Source organism: Theropithecus gelada, chromosome 7b (assembly GCF_003255815.1).
Source record: "Theropithecus gelada isolate Dixy chromosome 7b, Tgel_1.0, whole genome shotgun sequence".
Classification (NCBI taxonomy): Eukaryota; Metazoa; Chordata; class Mammalia; order Primates; family Cercopithecidae; genus Theropithecus; species Theropithecus gelada.
In genome coordinates, this window is record NC_037675.1 from 91,521,174 (window position 1) to 91,541,897 (window position 20,724).

The 20,724-nt window shown below is 43.6% G+C and overlaps 1 protein-coding gene across 1 annotated transcript in view; it reads left to right on the plus strand.

The window, feature by feature from the left end:
* Positions 1-20,724, plus strand: part of KCNK13 (potassium two pore domain channel subfamily K member 13) — a 120,211-nt gene that overhangs the window by 43,521 nt on the left and 55,966 nt on the right. The window lies entirely within an intron of this gene.

Genomic DNA, 20,724 nt, shown 5'->3' on the forward strand with positions numbered 1-20,724 from the left:
AAAAAAAAAAAAAAAAAAAAAAAAAAGAATCCCCTATCATGAAGTTTGCCTGTTCTATAATTGTAAGATTGTTAGTTTCCTTCTTCAGTCTCTAGTAAGAATGTTTAATTTCTTTTCTAATAAAAAAATACCTATAGATTAAAAAAAAAAGTTCTAGGCTCAGATAAATGCAGACATGTATATATAAATATCCAGTGAGACAATTGGAAGTTGTACAGGATGCAGGACTTCCTTTTCTTTCTTTTTTTGTAGGTGGAGTCTAGCTCTGTTGCCCAGGCTGGAGTGCAGTGGCACCATTTCGGCTCACTGCAAGCTCCGCCTCCTGTGTTCACGCCATTCTCCTGCCTCAGCCTCCCGAGTAGCTGGGACTACAGGCGCCTGCCACCACGCCCGGCTAATTTTTTTGCATTTTTTAGTAGAGACAGGGTTTCATCATGTTAGCCAGGATGGTCTCGATCTCCTGACCTCATGATCCACCTGCCTCGGCCTCCTAAAGTGCTGGGATTACAGGCGTGAGCCACCACGCCTAGCGCTTTTGTGTGTGTGTGTATGAGAAAGGACTTGCTCTGTCACCCAGGCTGGAGTGCAGTGGTCCAGTCACCACCCACTGTAGCCTCAGCCTCCCAGGTTCAGGTGATCCTCCCACCTCAACCTCCTGAGCAGCTGAGACCACAGGCATGCACTACCACAACGAGCTAATTTTTGTATTTTTTGTAGAGACAGGATTTCGCCATGTTGCCCAGGCTGGTCTCGAAATCCGAGGTTCAAGTGATCCATCTGTCTCAGCCTCCCAAAGTGCTGGGATTATATGCGTGAACCACCTCACCTAGCCAGGATATTTATTTAATGTGCTGGACATGTAACAGCCCTACCCACTCCACACTAAATGCCAATCATTGTGACAGCCAAACCACCTGCTGAACTCAAATTTCCTGAATGGCCTGTAGGGGCAGCACAGCCCCTGTTGAGGACTATCTTTAAGGAACCCAGAGGTGTGCTACTACAGCTTTAATGAGCATGCAGATTACCAGCAAGACTGTATAAAAATGCACCTGAGCCAGTGTGGTGGCTCACGCCTGTAATCCCAGCACTTTGGGAGGCCAAGGCGGGTAGATCACTTGAGGTCAGAGGTTCGAGACCAGCCTTGCCAACGTGGTAAAACCCCGTCTCTACTAAAAATACAAAAATTAGCCAGGCGTGGTGGCAGGCACCTGTAATCTCAGCTACTCGGGAGGCAGAAGTTGCAGTGAGTCGACATCATGCCACAACAATCCAGCCTGGGGAACAGAGTGAGTCTTTGTCTCCAAAAAAGAAAAAAAAAAAAAAAAAAAAAGCAACTGATTCAGGAGCTCTAGAGTGGGACCTGGGATTTTGCATTCCAGGTGATGCCACTGCTGCTAGTCTGGGGCCACACGTTGAGTAGCAAGGACATAAGGAGTCACACAGTGCCTCCTGAGCTAAGTGTTTGTGGATTCAGGGCATGTCTTTCTAAAGCGGCATGTCTTTGAGAGCCACATGCTGTTGAATCTCCTGGGGTACTTAACAAATATGCATATCCCTGGCCAGGTGCAGTGACTCACGCCTGTGATCCCAGCACTTTGAGAAGCCAAGGCGGGCAGATCACCTGAGGTCAGGAAATTGAGACCAGCCTGGCCAACATGGTGAAACCCTGTCTCTACTAAAACTACAAAAATTAGCTGGACGTGGTGGCAGGCACCTGTAATCCCAGCTACTCAGGAGGCTGAGGCAGGAGAGTCGTTTGAATTCGGGAGGCAGAGGTTGCAGTGAGCTGAGATGGCGCCATTGCACTCCAGCCTGGATGACAAGAGCAAGACTTTGTCTCAAAAACACACACACACACACATCCCTGAGTCTCTGAGTCTTCCTCTGAACTCCCTGATCAGGAACTCCCTGCAGTAGCCTATTAACACTTAATTCCCTGTTGCCTTAAAGCCACTAAGCTGAGAACCCCAACTTCATTTCTAGGCATCTCCAGATCTTGTGGATCTTTGCAAAACAAAGCTGTAGTTCTCCATCCAAATCTCAGATTCTATGCAAGTCAAGAAACTGTCCTGAAGTGTCAGATAGAGGTTGGAGAGTTGGCCACCCACTGAGGTTCCGGACATTTTCTGTTTCTTAACTGGGTATTGGTTACAAAGATGCTCAAGCCATTTATACATTTATTCACTTTTCTTCCCGAAAGTACGTTACATTTCATATATACACAGAGAAGAGGTCCTCTCCTTATTGGCTCTAGGAGATGTGGTTGATTAGCTCAGGGAAAGAATGAGGGGAATTGTTAGTTGCTACTCAAGCCCAATTATTTCCCAGCTGTGTCCTTATTCAGTGAATTTCATTGATTGTAGTCGGGCAATGGGAGAGGACAGTATGGAAGACAGTGAAATGTTCGCTTTTGTTGTCCTGAGACCAAGCAGAGATGTTGACCTGCACTTCTTTGGAGAAGGTTATCTGGGACATCTGGAGAAGGAGCTGAGCCCTTTCATTTCTAGATGTAGAATGTCCCTCTTGTCCCTCCCTGTGACATCACTGCCCCAGATGGCTTGGCCACAATAATAAAGCCACTTTCCCTCTGTGTAGGCAGTTGTTTACTGTGGAGTATTACAGCTAAACCTTCTCTTGTGACTATTTTTTTACCTAAATAAATAAGGTGACTGATTTCTTCAGGTGAATCAACTTCTCTAGTAATTTTCTGGCCCCACCCCTTCCACGCATCCCTCACAGGTGGGTCACTGGGCCACCTCCAGGTTCTTAAGGGAGAATCTACCCCTCCTGGGGAGTCTAAGGATCCTAGGCTAGTTGTTCAGCAGAAAATCAGCCTTGGGGCTGGCCCCACCCTGACCTTATATTCCAATTCTGGGAACTAGGACGTCTTCTCTTAGACCAAGGCTCTGCCTCAGCACCATGTCTGGTCCCTGTGTCTTCACCTGGAATTCAGCCAAACATCCTGCCCTGCTTGTTCTCCTTGGCCCTTCTTACCTTTCTCTCACATTCCTGCACCATCCTGTGTATCCCTGGCAATGCCATTTACGTTGTGTTCCATGGGTAAGGCAGAGCCACTGACATGCAGGGACTCCCACCCACCAAGTGAAGCTTTTAAAAAGTTTTTTAAAATGAAGCAGATCATTTCACTCACTTGACTCATCATCTATTCTTGCTCTGCTGGTTCATGCGTGAACACAAACATCCAGAAGAACTGGATGAGCAATGCAGTTGATTCATCCCGGCCAGTAGAGCGTCTCTAGAGTATCTGAGAAGAGCCATTCAATTCTTCCACGGCTCAACTACAAACAATGCAAATCATCAATCTTGTAGTCGTCGCTGCAAATATTATTGGTAGAAAAAACGCAAAAGGAAATACAATAGTTAAAATTGCAAGTGATAAAAATTTGTTGCAAATGAGAAAGTACAGAAAGTAAACGTGGTACAGTTGAAAAGTACAATTGAACTGCAAAAAATTAAATGTGATAGAAAACTGAAATGAAATAAAAGCAACAGAAGGAAAAATGCACATGGTAAAATTGTTGTTTTAATCAATAGAAGGATCACATCTTGGCAAACCTGGATATGCGGAATTTGATTCAGGAAAATCGATCTTGGTGGAAATGTGATCAAGGAAATTCAGATTGTCAAAAACCATGATGGACAGCATTCATATAGACAAAAAGTAATTGACGAACCAAATATTTCTGGTAAAGTTTATTGTAAAAAATCTGATGAAAAGATTTTTTTTTTAATTTTTTTTTAAGACAGGGTCTCGCTCTGTCGCCCAGGGTGGAGGGCAGTGGTGCCGTCACAGCTCTTTGCAGCCTCATCCTTCTGGGCTCAAGCAATCATTTCACCCCAACCTCCTGAGTAGCTGGGACCACAGATGTGTGCCACCATGCCCTGCTAATTTTTTGTATTTTTTGTAGAGACAGGGTTTTGTCATATTGCCCAGGCTAGGCTAGTCTTTAACTCCTGAGCTCAAGCAATCTTCCCTCCTCAGTCTCCCAAAGTGCTAGGATTACAGGCATGAGCCATTGCACCTGGTTGAAAAGGTGTTTTTTTTTTTTGATGGAAAAACATGGTACTTGTTTACCTGCATGGAAAAATTGTTCAAAGAATTAAAGTAGCTTGTAATGGAATTCACTGAGGAAAATACTGTCTCAATACAATTTCTTCAGTGGTAAAATTCAGATGAAAAAATACATTCATATTCATAAAGACAAAACAAAAATGTTTTTAAGTTTAAAGCACCAATTGAATCAAATAGAGTGTTTGAAAATGGTGGGGTATGAAACCTGATGACTAAATCAATACACCATCTTCTATTGGATCCTGGAGCAGAAAAAGGACGTTGATGAAAAATAGGTGAAATCCAAATGAAGTCTGGAGTTTGCTGGGTAGTAATGTACTAATGGTGGTGTTTTGAGTTTTGATCCATGTGCCATGGTAATGTAAGATCTTAACATTAGAAGAAACCAAAAGGGACCGGGCATAGTGGCTCACACCTGTAATCCCAGCACTTTGAGAGGCTGAGCCGGGAGGATCATCTGAGGTCAGGCATTCCAGACCAGCCTGACCAACATGGTGAAACCCCATCTCCACTAAAAATACAAAAATTAGCCGAGCATGGTGGCATGTACCTGTAGTCCCAGCTACTTGGGAGGCCGAGGCAGGAGAATCACTTGAACCCAGGAGGAGGAGGTTGCAGTGAGCCAAGATTGCGCCACTGCACTCCAGCCCGGAGGACAGAGTGAGACCGTCTCCAAAGGAAAAAAAAAAGAAAGAAAAGAACAAAAGAAAAAGAAACCTACAGGGATATATATACAAGAACTTTCTGTATTATCTTTGCAACTTTTCTGTAAGTCTAAAATTATTCCCCAAAATATGGTGGGGTCAAAATACCCTAGACCAAAGAAAAAGCAAACTCGAATTTTCATTGCGGCTCTTCCTTGAGTACCTTGGCTCACTTCCCAGTGGATCCCCTTAGCTGTGCCAATTTATTTCCAATTTCTATCTAGAGTATCATAGTTGTTACCACCCTTCCCTTCACCACTCTTTGTGGACTTGTGTGTACTTCCAGCCACCAGCCTCTCCCCACATATCTATACTCAGGCTCCAGACAGCTTCCTGTTGTTTCTCCCTGCACCCAGACCCCCTTGGACTTCCCTGGGTGTAGACCAGGGCGTTCAAACTTGGCTACACATTGGAATCACCTGAGGCACTTTAACAACTACTGACATCTGGTTGCCACCCGCAGAGATTCCGATTTGAGTGGTCTGGGGCATGACCTGGGCTTTGGGATTTTAAAACCTCCCCAGGTGATTCTAAGGGGCAGCCAAGTTTGAGAAAATGTTGTCAACCTAACTAGAAATTCCTCTGGTCCTGGGTGAGTCCGGTTAAGCCTGGCCTTAATTACAGCAGACCTTCCTCATTCTCAGGACCATGGAGGTCACCGAGTTCTAAGCTAGATGCCTGCAAGTGTATATTGCTCCCAATCTTTTTTCATGTATGTTAATTACAGCCTCCGGGCAGGGATTTTATTCCGTGCATCTTTGTGTCTCCACCACCAGGAGGTGCACGCTCCTGATTCTCTGGGTGTTCTTGTGCGTCATCCTTGAGAGTGAGACCTAGGTTGTTGGTCTCTCTCTAGGAAACAGATGGCAGTGGCTGTCCTGGGGGATTTCGTTGCTAGTTGAGCATCGCCAGTGCTCACCAGGTAGCAGCCTCCCAGTGCGGGTTTCTCCTTCTGCTGGGTGGCCCCTCTTTCTGCATGCAGGTGCAGGATCACCTCACTTTCTCTGCAGAGCAGAGACTTTGGAGTGCCCTCCAAGTGTGGCCTCTGCAAAACCAGCTCTCTTGTTTGCACTTAAATCCAAAGTCAGATCCAAATCACTTGACTTCTACCAACCCAGTGCAGATTCTGGCAGTCAGGAGGAATTGCACCTTCAAAATTTTGGGACTGGGACCTGGTCTCATTTCAGCTCCTGAATGTAAGTGTTCCCAAACACAGAGAGGAGTTTTGGCGTTTCATTGTTTTGGGGTTTTGTTGGTTGGTTTGTTCATAACAGCAGTAGACGGACTCTACACCAGAGCGACTGAGTGTGAATCTCTGAAGGGTAATTACTGGGGATCTGAGTTGTAAATGTTCCTCACGTGATTCTGGAAGAGCCAGCCTGCTGCTGCTGGTCACTGGGCTCCACTGAGAACTGCATCACTACAAAGCACCAAGGGCCCTGATTCAGAACCAGGGGATCCTCAAGAAAAATCTCCTGTGAAACTTACAAAGAAGTCATGCCCAAGCCTCATCCTGGAGAGCTGGAGTCAGAAGGTTCCAGGTGGTGCTGAACATCTTCTTGTGTTTTATAAACTCCACAGTCAATTCAGATGTCTGACCCAGGAGCCCTTTCTGTAAACGGCCAGCCAGCAAATATTTTAGGCTTGCAGACCATATGGTCTCTGTTGCAACTGCTCAACTTTACGACTGGAGCCTGAAAGCAGCCATGAGTTTACGTGAATGAACATGTACAAGTGGGTTCCAATAACATGTTATTTAAAAAAAAAACAGGCAACAGGCCAATCTAGATTGTGGGCCATGGTTTGTCCACCCTGATAAAACCACCTGGAGAGCTATAAAGTGTTCTTTTATGCCCAGGCAATTAAATCAGAATCTCTGTGGGTAGTGCCCAGGCGTTGCTATTTATTAAAAGCTCTTCAGGTGATTTTCAATCAGCCAGGATTAAGAACCACGGCTGTAATGCATGGTCATTGCACTCCTCATTCTGAGGAACAGCATCTTGCTCTGATACAGTGTTTAAACTGCTCCAGAAGGTTCTGTGTTTCTTTGTATGTTATTTGCTTGCTTTGTTTTCATTAAATGGAATGATTCCAAACATATTTTTCTACGCCTGCCTGCCAAAAAAAAAATTGTATTGAGATATGACCCATCTACAGTCGAGGGTGTAAATCTAAAGTGTACAGATTGATGAGTTTTGACATTCATTGTTTGCACGCTTCTTCACATATATCTTAGCCATGTAACTACACAGATCGAAACATAAGAACGCTCACAGGAGTCCTTTTCTCCCTTCTCAGGCAATAGTCTCCTGAAGATGTTTGAAGCCTGCCTTTAAATCTGTCTTCTCTCTGAATGGATGTCACTAAGTCACCAAGTATTTGGCAATGTGCCCATAAATATTCTCAGCATTATGGGGGCAAAAGCAAGCATGGCTGTGGTTGAGATTTTCTATTGCACAGTTTAGTTATAAACTATTGCACAGTGATAGCAATTTTCAGTTGCTATGGTAGACCGCGTCCCTGAAAAGGCAGTTCCGTGTGCCCTGTTGGCTCATGTACATCAGGGGACAATGAGGGCTGTCAAGCAGCAAGCAGCCTGTAAGCAGCAGGCCCAGCTAGCTCAGCTCACCAAACCTCCATGGATGCTTTGGGAAAGGAAACAAGCCCAAGTGGATTTAGACCGCTCATTACAACACAGCAGGCAGAATGAGCTTCTGGTTTGCAAAGGTTCCCCTTGCCCCTCAATTCCCAGGAGGCCATGCGCAGCAGGCCAGGTGAAGGCTGCATACCCCACGGGTCTGTGTCACAACTGCTCAGGAAATCCCCAATCTTACAAGGGGTTGCAAGCAAATGTGCTCATCTTTTCTCTCACTGCTCCCATGCACATACATAAATTAACCATGTCAAAATACACCTTATCTTTAGAGAATATATTCCAAGACCCCAGATGGATGGTTTAAGTCTCAGATACTACTGAACCCTATATGATACTGTGTTTCTTGCACATACATATCTATAATAAAGTTTAATTTATAAGGCACAGGAAGAGATTAACAACAATAAGAATAAAATGTAACAATTATAACAATAGCCAGCATCACTACTCTCATGCTTCTGAGCCATTGTTAAGAAAAAGAAGGGTGACTTGATACAAGCACTGCCATCAGTGGATCTGATAGCCTAGACAGTTACTCATTGGCTCAGGGGCAACAGTGTATACAGCTGGACAAAGGGATGATCATGTCTGAAGTGAGACAAAGTCGGACAGTGAGAGAGCTCATCATGCTCCTTAGAACGGCACTCAATTTAAAACTTAGGAATTGGGCTGGGTGCGGTGGCTCACACCTGTAATCCCAGCACTTTGGGAGGCTGAGGCGGGTGGATCACCTGAGGTCAGGAGTTTGAGACCAGCCTGGCCAACATGGTGAAACCCTGTCTCTACTCAAAATACAAAAATTAGCCAGGCGTGGTGGTGGGTGCCTGTAGTCCCAGCTACTCAGGAGGCCAAGGCAAGAGAATGGCATGAACCCGGGAGGCGGAGCTTGCAGTGAGCCGAGATCGCACCACTGCACTCCAGCCTGGGTGACAGAGCAAGACTCCGTCTCAAGAAAAAAAAGGAATTGTTTATTTCTGGAATTTTTCATTTAATATTTTTGGACCATAGTTGACCATAGGTAACTGAAACCTCAGAAAGCAAAACCTTAGGTAAGAGGGGACCACTTGTATACAATGAAGTGGTGCTTAGTACATTCACAGTGTTGTGAACCCATTACCTCTATCCAGTTCCAAAGCATTTTCATTGCCCCCAGTGAAAACCGCATACCCCTTGAATAGTTACTCCTCATTTGCTCTTCCCTTCAGGCCCCTGGCAACCACCAGCTTGTGTTCTCTCTGTATGGATTTATCTATCCCAGACAGTTCTCATTAAATGGAATCCTTCAACATGTGACCTTTTGTGTCTGGCTCCGTTTCTTACCCACACAACAGGTGGGTTCGATTGCTTGGCCAGTGACTGTTCAATGACTACAACCAAGGAGGGCTTAACAAAGAGATTTTATTACTTGCAGCAAGTAAGGAGAACACTGGGATAGTTCCCAAAGCAGTGCCTCCCCAAATAATGGTGAAAACAGGGCTTTTATCGGGCTGGTAGCTGAGTTATTGTATGTAAAGGTAAAGTAAATGCAGTGAAGGCACTGTCACCGATCATGCTTCTAAATATGTGTGTAGGAAATGGTGAATAAGCAAGCTCCTTCCTGGGAGGAGAGTTTAGTATGGTAATGAGGGGAGTTGGGCGAAGTTCATCTCCAACCCAGGCATCTCTGGATCCAACCCATGTTTGTTTTCTAGGGCTGAGTTTCTTCCTGGAACTTTTTTGAAACATCAAGAACTTAAGATGTAACAGTTACAAGTACGTACTTTTTCACAGGGCATACCCAGAGTTCCGGGATTCTGGGTTACACTTTCACTTAGCTTCATGTTTTCAAGGTTTATCCACATTGTAGCATGATTCAGTACTTCATAGTGTATGCACGTGTGGTTTTCCACCTTTGGGCTATTATGAATAGTGCTGCTATGGACATTCGTGTACAGGTATTTGTTTGAGTACTTGTTTTCAATAGTTTTGGATGTTTAAGAGTAGAATTGCTGGGTTATAGGATAATTCTGTTTAACTTTTTGAGGAACTGCCATACCATTTTCCACAACAACGGCAACATCTTATATCCCCACGGGAATGCACAAGAGTTCCAGTTTCCCTGCATCCTGGCCAACACTTGTTATTTTCATTTTTTAAAATAACCAAAATCAGACCCAAACTGAAGGAAAATAGAGACATGAAAAACCATTCAAAAGATCAACAAATCCAGGAGTTGGTTTTTTGAAAAAATTACTAAGATAGACAGTCTGCTAGCTAGACTAATAAAGAAGAAAAGAGAGAACATCCAAATCAACACAACTAGAAATGACAAAGAGGATGTTACCACTGACCCCACAGAAATAAAAATAACCATCAGAGACTGCTTTGAACACCTGTATGCACACAAACTAGGAAACCTAAAGGAGATGGATACTTTCCTGGACACATACACCCTCCTAAGACTGAACCAGGAAGAAACTGATTCCCTGTACAGACCAATAACAAGCTCCAAAATTGATTCAGTAATAAATAGCCTACCAATCAAAAAAAAGCACAGGACCAGATGCATTCACATCTGAATTCTACCAGATGTACAAAGAGTTGCTGGTAGCATTCCTACTGAAACTATTCCAAAATATTGAGGAGGAAGGACTCCTCCCCAACTCCTTCTATGAGGCCAGGGTCATTCTGACACCCAAACCTGTCAGAGATGCAACAAAAAAAGAAAACTTCAGGTTAATATCCTTGATTAACATTGATGCAAAAATCCTCAATAAAATACCTGTAAACTGAATCAAGCAGTACATCAAAAACTAATCCACCACGATCAAGTAGGCTTCATTTCCGGGATGCAAGATTGGTTCAACATATGCAAATCAATAAATAATCATCACATAAACAGAACTAGTTACTAGAAAAATGCAAATTAAAACCAGAGATATAGCAGTTCATACCCACTAGGATGGCTGTCATTTTTGGTTTATTTCTTTATTTAGAGACCAAGTCTCACTCTGTTGCCCAGGCTGGAGTGCAGTGGCATGATCTTGGCTCGCTGTAAGCTCCACCTCACAGGTTCAAACAGTTCTCCTGCCTCAGCCTCCCAAGTAGCTAGGATTACAGGCACCCACCACCATGCCTGGCTAATATTTGTATTTTTAGTAGAGACAAGGTTTCACCATGTTGCCCAGGCTGGTCTCGAACTCCTGAACTCAAGTGATTCGCCCATCTTGGCATCCCAAAGTGTTGGAATTATAGGTGTGGAGCGCTGCACCTGGCCTTCTGTTTACTTCTGTTTATTTTTTAACTTAAAAAAATTTAGGTTCAGGGGTACATGTTCAGGTTTGTTATATAAGTAAATGTGTGTCACAGGAGTTTTCTGTACAAATTATTTCATCACTCAGGTACTAAGACTGGTACTCAATAGTTATTTTTTCTGCTCCTCTCCCTCCTCCCACTCTCCACCCTCAGGTAGGTCCCAGTGTCTGTTGTTCCCCTGTATGTGTCCATGTGTTCTCATCATTTAGCTCCCATTTATAAGTGACAACATGCAGTATTTGGTTTTCTGTTGCTGTGTTAGTTTGCTAAGGATAATGGCCTCCAGTTCCATCTATGTTCCCACAGAAGACATGATCTTGTTCTTTTTATGACTGCATAGTATTCCATGTGTGATGTGTGTGTGTCTGTGCACTATTCCAGTGAGGATAACCAAGTCTCCCCACGAGAGTTTACTTTGAGTTTTATCTGCTGTATTAGTCCATTCTCACGCTGCTATAAAGAACTGCCCGAGATTGGGTAACTTACAAGGGAAAGAGGTTTAATTGGCTCACAGTTCTAAATGGCTGGGGAGGCCTCAGGAAAACTTATAATCATGGCGGAAGGGGAAGCAAACACGTCCTTCTTCACATGGCGACAGGACAGAGAAGTGAGTGCCAGCAGGGAAAATGTCAGACGTTTATAAAACCATCAGATCTTGTGAAAACTCACTCACTATCATGAGAACGGCATGGGGGGAACTGACCCCCGTGATTCATTTACCTCCCACTGGGTCCTTCTCACAATCTGTGGGATTATGGGATTAAAATTTACGATGAGATTTGGGTGGGGACACAAAGCCAAATCACATCATTCTGCCCCTGGCCCCTCCCAAATCTCACGTCCTCACATTTCAAAACACAATCATGCCCTTCAAACAGGCCCTCAAAGTCTCAGTTCATTCCAGCATTAGCTCAAAAGTCCAAGTCTAAAGTTTCATCTGAGACTTCCGCCTATGAGCCTGTAAAATCAAAAGCAAGTTAGTTACTTCCTAGATACAATGGGGTTACAGAATTGGATAAATACACCCATTGCAGTCTGTGGCTTGGGAGGTTATTGCAGTTGTTGAGGGAGAGATGGTGGTGGCATTGGCCACAGGAGAAATGGACTCACTGGAGGGTGATTTGGAGTCCATTGTCACTAGGACTTGAAGGACTGAACATAACAATGAGGGTGAGGGAGGCAACCAGCTGACGTCTAGGTTTCTGGCTCACTACCGAGGTAGGAACCACTTTGGAGAGCATGCTGCACAGAGTAAGAATAATATATGTGCCTTATCAGAATTGGCCGTTTGTGTAAATATTGACTTTCATCGACAGGTTTCTGTTAAATTAATTAAAGAGAATGTTTTGTAAAATGGATAGAAGAGAAGTTGCTGAAGCAGCACTTGGCAGCCTCTGTCCTTTGCCTCCCTGTAAGCACCGTGGCTTCCTTAGGATGTGTTTTACACCCACATCAGGAAAACCTTCTGGGGAGGGATGTCGTTACACCATGGCAGTGTCATTAGCTAAATGGTGTTTGATCATTCCCAAGCATTGTAATGGGATAGCTGAATCCTTAAGCAAAATAGGTCTCCTGGGTCCTGTTTCTGTTCTTTATTGTTGGCTGTTTTATATTAACTCTATTTTCTCCCATGATAAATGTAGTATATGCTCATTATAGAAAAAAGTCAGGAGCCCAGAGCAGCAAAGGTCAGGAGGGAAATCACTCATAGCCCATTGTTAAAGCACCCACTTTATTAGTATCTTTTTGGATTTCCTTTCAGCCTTACCTTTATGCTTTTTATTTTATTTTATTTTGAGGCAGAGTCTTGCTCTGTCGCCCAGGTTGGAGTGCAGTGGTGCAATCTCAGCTCACTGCAACCTCTGCCTTCCAGGTTCAAGTGATTTTCCTGCCTCAGCCTCCCGAGTAGCTGGGATTGCAGGCATGCAACACCACGCCCAGCTAATTTTTGTATTTTTAGTAGAGATGGAGTTTCACCATGTTGGCTAGGCTGGTCTCGAACCCCTGACCTCCCTCCCTGCCCGCCTCTGCCTCCCAAAGTGCTGGGATTACAGGTGTGAGCCACCATGCCCGGCAGATGCATTTTTAACCTATGTATTTTATATCTTTTTCTTAAGGAACTGCCATCACGTAAATGTTTTCCACAATTTTAATAGCTTTATCAGAGTCTATGATGGGCATGTACTATATTTTATTTGTCCCCCCTTACTGGACATTTAGATTTTCACTGATTTTTTCAGTTACATATAATTCTATAAGTAATGTACTTATGGATAAAGCTATTTCTGTATTTAGCAGCTTTTCCTCAGAAGTGAGTAACAGAAGTGAAATTTCTGGATAATAGGGTATGGATATTTTAAAGACTTTTCACCCGCAATTTTTTTTTTTTTTTTTTGAGACGGAATCTTACTCTATCACCCAGGCTGGAGTGTAGTGGCACAATCTCAGCTCACTGCAACCTCCACCTCCCGGGTTCAAGTGATTCTCCTGCCTCAGCCTCAGCCTCCCAAGTAGCTGGGAATACAGGTGCCCACCACCACACCTGGCTAAATTTTTTTTTGTATTTTTAGTGGAGACAGGGTTTCACCATATTGGCCAGGGTGGCCTCAAACTCCTGACCTCAGTTCACCCATAATTTGACATTGCTTTGCAAAAGGTTTGTACTCACTTATTGTTTAAGGATGGGGTGTGAAATTGTTGGATTTTGTTTGCGACATGATCTTCACAAACTGGCACAAGGCACTCAGTGAACATGGAAAAAAAAAAGGGAGAAACTATAACTTGGAGGAGACCAAAGGTATTATAAAACTAATTTTTAAAATATACCTGAGCTGATAGAAGAAAAGGTTTGCATGGTTTGCTCTGTGACACTGTTCATTCATTCAATACGTACCTAATAAGCCTTCATATCCATATCAAGATCAGGCAGGCTGTGGGAAAATCTGGTAGATTTCCCAGCACAGTTCCGTCACACACTATCTCAGCGCTCTCATGGAGTGGCATTTTTCAGATGAAGACTCCAAAGCTTGTTAACTTAGTCAAGATCACATGGCCAATTGGTGGCAGAGCTAGGACATAAACCCAGGGTCACAGCTGCTTTAATTGTATTTATTGAACTATAGCTATATTCAGACAACCTGATAAGCATCAGGGAAACGAAGGTGAGAAAGCAAATCCCATCCCCAGGAACTTGCACTCACTGAGGAAGCTCAAAGGCACCTGGTGCTTGGAATCTGTATCAGGGCAGCCATAACCAAGCCACTGGGTGGCTTAAACAACAGAAGTTTATTTTCTTACAATTCTGAAGGCTGGAAGTTTGAGATCAAGGTATCAGCAGGATTGGTCTCATCTGAGACCTCTCTCCTTGGCTTGCAGATGACTGCCTTCTGCCTGTGTCTCCACGTGGTCTTCCCTCCATGTGTGTCTGGGTCCTGATCTCCTTTTCTTATAAGAACACCAGCCAGATTGGATTAGGGCCCACGCTAAAGATCTTGTTTTCATTTAAGTACCTCCTTAAAGACCCTGTCTCCAAATACAGTTACATTCTGAGGTATTGACAGGTTAGGACTTTGACATGGGAATTTGGGGTGGACACAATTCGGTCCATAACAAAAGGCAATAGAATGAGAAAAGTTGCCAGTCCTCAGTTATGAGATATGGCTATTATTATGGTTATTTTTTGAGACAGAGTCTCATTCTGTTGCTCAGACTGGAGTGTAGTGCCATGATCATGGCTCACTGCAGCCTCAAACTCCTGAGCTCAAGTGTTCCTCCTGACCCAGCCTCCCATGTAGCTGGGACTATAGCCATGCACCACCACACCTGACTAATTAAAAGAAAAATTTCTGTAGAGATGGGGTCTCACTATGTTGCCCAGGTGGAGACAGGGCTAATTCTAAGCCAGTGACTCAACCCCAGCTGCACTTTCAAATCACCTGGGCAGTTTTTAACAGATAGCAATGCCTCCAGAGATTCTCACTTAATTGGTCTCTGAGGGGCCTTGGCACAGATATTTTGTAAAAGCTCCTTGTTGATTCTAATGTGTATCCAGGACCAAGAACCTTGTTTCACTGAAATGCCAAAGAGAAATCTGAGCTGCTTTCATTATCCTACACTGTCATGCTTTCTGCCCAGCAAACAATTAGTTTTTCATGGATAGGATACTTTCTAATCAGCAAAATATCAGCACAGCAGCAGAATTCTGCATCTCCAATTAATGTGCACCCAGCTCGCAGCGTTCTTTAGCTCTTTCATTCATTAAAGTCATTAGTCGTTTGTTGAATGCCTGTGATATGTAGACACTGTGCTGATGGAATAGGCCCAATAATGGCCCCTGCCCCAGGACAGGTTCCATTCCCTGGAACCTGCAAATAGGGAGATTATCCTGCATTCTCCAGGTACACTCAACTTAATCGCATGAGGTCTTAAAAACAGAGAATCTTTCCTAGCAGAGGTCAGAGAAATATAAGAAAGGCAGAAGAGATTCAAAGCATGAAATGGATCACACCCACCATTGCTGCCTTTTAGATGGAGAAAGGGGATCCCCAGCCAGGAAATGTGGGCAGCCTCAATAAGCCAGGAACTGGAGCTGGCAACAGACTTCAGCTGGTAGCCCACAAGGAAACAGGGACCTCAGTCCTGCAACCACAAGGAATTGAATTCTGTGGGCAACAGAATGAGCAAGGAAATGACTCACCTAAGATTTCCAGGAAGAAGGCAGCCCTGCGAACAGCAAGTTTTAGCTTGCTGACACCCAGGTCAGACTTCCGACCTACAGGAGTGTGAGATTATAAATGTATGTTGTTTTAAGTCACTAAATTTGTGGTCATTTGTTGCAGCAGCAATAGAAAATGAGTACAGCTAAACTCTGAAAAAATACAGTAAGAAGACAATCTCTCTGTTGTTATGGAGCTTAGCAACCCCAATTTGCAAAATTTGTAAAAGTAGAAACAAGTGAAGTTTGTAGGAACTCAAGTATTAGGCTGAAGAAGTTATTGAATGGAGGGCCCCTGGGTATTAGGTGCTATGTGAGACCCAAGCTCCACGCTTTTTGATGGAAGTTCCAGCTAAAAGGAGAACGAAGAATCTTTTACTATAGATTGAAGGAAAAGGGATGTTTTTGTAATACAAATATAGAAAGAAATGATCATTTAAGAAGGATAGGCTTTTGTCAAAATAATAGTAATAATAGCTCCTCAGACTTCAAAGGAGTTCTTCTTATCCTTCCCCATCCCCAACCCCCAGATCTACTTAATTTTTTTTTTCTTTTTGAAATGGAGTCTCTCTCTGTCGCCAAGGCTGGAGTGCAGTGGCGCGATCTCAGCTCACTGCAAACTTCTGCCCCCCGGATTCATGCCATTCTCCTGCCTCAGCCTCTCAAGTAGCTGGGACTACAGGCGCCCGCCACCACGCCCTGCTAATTTTTTGTATTTTTAGTAGAGATGGGTTTCACCGTGTTATCTAGGATGGTCTCGATATTCTGACCTCGTGATTCACCCGCCTCAGCCTCCCAAAGTGCTGGGATTACAGGCATGTGCCACCTCGCTCAGCTGATTTACTTAATTTTAATATGAAAACTCATGGTAAAATCATATGTACCAAATAAGGACATGCTTACACACACACACACACACACACACACACACACACACAATGGAGTATGTCAAAGAGACACGGGACTCAATTGAAAGCACGCTCAGTGGCCAAAGCTGGAATGATTTGAACAACAAAATAAGTACATTAAAGTTGGGCCAGGCACAGGAGTTCACACCTGTAATCCCAGCATTTGGGGAGGCCGAGGCAGGTGGATGGCTTGAGCCCAGGAGTTCGAAACCATCCTAGGCAACATAGTGAAACCTCATCTCTACAGAAAAATACAAAAATTAGCTGGGCATGGTGGAATGCACCTATAGTCCCAGCTACTCAGAATGCTGAGATGGGAGGATCACTTGAGCCTGGGGATGTTGAGGTTGCAGTGACCCATGATCATGCCACTGCACTCCAGCCTGGGCAAAACAGTGAGACCCTATTTCAAAAAAAAAAAAGTAGAATTGGAATTGGAAAATAACTTAAATATAAAGTAAATATCCCTAAGTCCACATTGATTTAAGAAAATGATTCAATAAATAAATGGTGGAACAGAAACAAATCTCCTCTGAAGAAGAATTTAATATAATTTTTATAAATTATTTCACCCTCAAGGAAGTGGGCCATGAACTCTCCACTCCTAACTGTGGGCTGTGCATAGTGACTTCCTTCCAAAAGCACAATATGGAAACAGCATGGGCTGAGGAATGTCCAACTTTGCAGTGGAAAAACTGTCTCACCTGGGAGCTCAAGGTTTTAGCCTCATCGGTGATAAGTTATGTTGGTAGTGTATCCCCTTGATGTGATGTGACGTGACGTGATGTGACGTGACGTGACGTGATGTGACGTGGCATGACGTGATGTGAATAGCAATTCCCCTCTCTAGCATTCTTCCCCCAAACCCATGACTCTATTCTTGTTGTTGTTGTTATTTTCTGAGATGGAGTCTCGCTGTGTCACCCAGGGTAGAGTGCAGTGGTGCAATCTCGGTTCACTGCAACCTCCGCCTCCCGGGTTCAAGCGATTCTCCTGCCTCAGCCTCCAAAGTAGCTAGGACTACAGGCACACGCCACCATCCCTGGCTAATTTTTATATTTTTAGTAGAGACTGGGTTTCACCATGTTTGCCAGGCTGGTCTCGAACTCCTGACCTCAAGTGATCTGCCCACCTTAGCCTCCCAAAGTACTAGGATTACAGGTGTAAGCCACGGCGCCCAGCCTCCAGTCTAATCATGAGAAAACATCAGGCAAATTCCAGTTGAGGAACATTCTACAAAATACCTAACCAGTACCTCAAGACTGTCAAGGTTATCAAAACCAAGGAAAGTCTAATAAAGTGTCAGATCAGCAGAGCCTAAGGAGACATGACTAGTAAATGTAGTGTGGTATCCTGGGTAGGATCCTAGAACAGAAAAAAGACATTAGGGAAAAATAAAGGAAGTCTGAATAAAGTATGGAATTTAATAATACATGAATGTTAATTAGTTGCAATGAATGTACCATATTCATGGAAGATGTTAATAGCGGGGCAAACTGAGTGCAGGGTATGATATGGAAACTCTGTATTATCGTCGCAACTTTTCTATGAATCTGAAACTATTCTAAAATTAAAAGTTTATTTTTAAAAAATGGAAAAAAAAGTATGCACCTTAAAATGTTTTCTCCATGCCTGGCACCCTATATGTTTTGTAGCATGAAAACAGCCTTTCTGTATTTTCTGCAGGGAATGAAAACTATGTGTATAGATCTGAGCCAGCCCCCAGAGCAGTCCTGTTTTGGGGACAGGTCATTTGTTCTTTGGGTAATTTAAAGGTAAAAGTGCTCACCATACTTTATTTTTTTTGTATACTGGTTTCTCTGCCTCACATACAACTCACTCATCATAGTATATTAAAGCTATTTATGGCCAGGCGTGATGGCTCATGCCTCTAATCCCCACACTTTGGGAGGCTGAAGCAGGAGGATTGCTTGAATCCAGGAGTTCGAAACCAGCCTGGGCAACATCTCAAGACCCCCATCTCTTAAAAAAAAAAAAAAAATTAGCGGGGGGCAGTCATGTGCACCTGTAGTCCCAAGTACTCATAAGGCTGAGGCGGGAGGATCCCTTGAGCCCAGGAGTTTGAGGCTGCAGCGAGCCATGATTGTGCCACTGCACTCCAGCCTCGTAGATAAAGCAAGATGCTATCAAAAAAAAAAAAAAAAAAAAAAGCTACTTAATGTTCCAAGAGTATGTTTCATCTAACAGAGTACATTCTGTGACCATTCTGAGTGTACTTTTGGGAAATAAGGAAGAATATGTATTGTAGAAAACAGATGGAGCTTTGGTAGTTGCCCAGGTTGCAGGCAAACCTGGCTTGACCCCAGACCTATGGGAGTCCAATCCTTGTCCCCCATGTTAAATATGACCATTTAGAATAGCTTTCCACAATAGGATTGGAGGCAATTTTAAATCTGTCTGCACATGGAAATAAAAAATATGGACTCTCTAGCCTATGGAGGAAGAACAGGAATTGTGTATCTCGTCTTTAACACTGGATCAATGGTGCAAACATTTAAGTACTTTGTGTAGCAATTATGTACTCCATCATCAATTGAAATGTATTCTTTCATTCTGGGAAAGATTTACAATTTTCTATGCGGCAATTTACTTCCAGTCCCAGGGAGGATTCAGTTGGTGGTTAAAACAAACAAACAAACCAAAATTTTTAAGTAGTAAAAACGTTTGTATGTATTTAGGTGTTTTTCAGGGGCCTCTTTATCCAGACCTGGGGACCCCCTCGGCTAGCTGCTCCCTTTCATTCCTGTCCTCACTTCCCTTGAGCTCATTCCCTGCACTGACTTCTCACTGTGCGGCACATGTGGGTTCTCAAGTGTCGGGTGAATGTACATCCCAAACAAGCATGGCAGCGAAAATAAAGGACCAGCCCTCAGCACCTTACCATCCTGGAGATGGAGGTGGACACAGAGGTAAGGAATCCTCTGTGCGTTTCAGCCTCCTTTATCGCTCACCTGTTCCTGTGAGGCCACAAACCCTTCCAAGCTGGCTCTACTCTGGAGAATTTTCTCAAACGTTGTATCTCTCACCGAATACTTTTCCTGAGCATCATTCTCCGAATTGAGCAAGAGATAGTGTGATACTTGGCAGAATTCATCCCCATCCCCCTTTTTTAAACTTGATATTTGATACATATGGAAGAATATGTGTAACATAAATGTAAGGTATGCATCCTGCTAATAAAATGGACACCTTGAGCCCCCTCACCCAACCTGAGGACGGAGGCATTATCAGTACTGTCCTATTCTGCATCTTCCTCCCCGCGCCCTCAAGAGGGGCCACTACCCTGAACTGTGTAATTATCATTTCAAAATTTATACTTTTATCACATAAGTAGGTAACTCTAAGCAATACGTTGCTTCCTTTTGACGTTGAGATTACAAAAGAAGCAGCATGCCACATGTAGTCAACTGCAACTTTCTTTTTAGTCTCAATTTTAGGTTTCCAAGATTCATCTACATTGTGTCTAAATTAGAACCTATTTATTTTTGCTTCCACATAATATGCTATCATATGAATATTCCACAGTTTACGTATTCATTCTCCTGGTTTGGGGCACTGGGGCTTTTTTCCAGGTTTTAGCCATTGTGATCAATATCATAGTGAACATTCTTGACAGGTGTCTCCTAGAGGCACATGTGCGAGCATTGCTTAGTGCAATCGTTCTCAAGTGTGAGGTGGCGTCAGAATTGCTTGGGGAGAACACATATGGCTGCGCCCCACCCCCAGAACTTCTGATTCAGTGGGCCTAGGCAGGGACCAGAGATGTTGGGTTTTTTGTAAGTTTCCAGGTGAGGCTGAAGCTGCTGCCCCAGGCTCCACTTTGGGAACCACTGTCTATAAATACCTAGGAGGAGGATGGTTGGGCTGTAGGGTGTGTGCCTGCTTCACATTATAAAATAATACCCAATTGTTTTACTAGGTTGCTGTGACACTTTGTTTTCCTGTGACAGTATGAAAAGTTCCAATGAACCACATTTTCACCAGCTCTCAGTATTATTCATCCTCCTTCTCTGCATTCAATGTGACTGAAACTTAGACACTGAGATTAGTATGTTTGACATTTTCTTTAAAGAAGATAGGGGACTTTATGTCATTTGGGTGTGTTTTTTCTTGGGCTTAACAAGCAGAAGAATGGGCTCTAACAAGTTTTCCAAGGAAAGTAAACAGTGAACAATTCATATAACTTTAACAGATTGTCTTTAGCAGAGTCAGGGAGAGCCCGATGGTGTAGTCATTTAGGTCCATTTTCAGTAGCCATTACAAAAGTGGAGACAGTTCGTAACATGTTAGCTGAGACCATCAACGAAGCTGTTTTTGTCTGTTCTTTCATT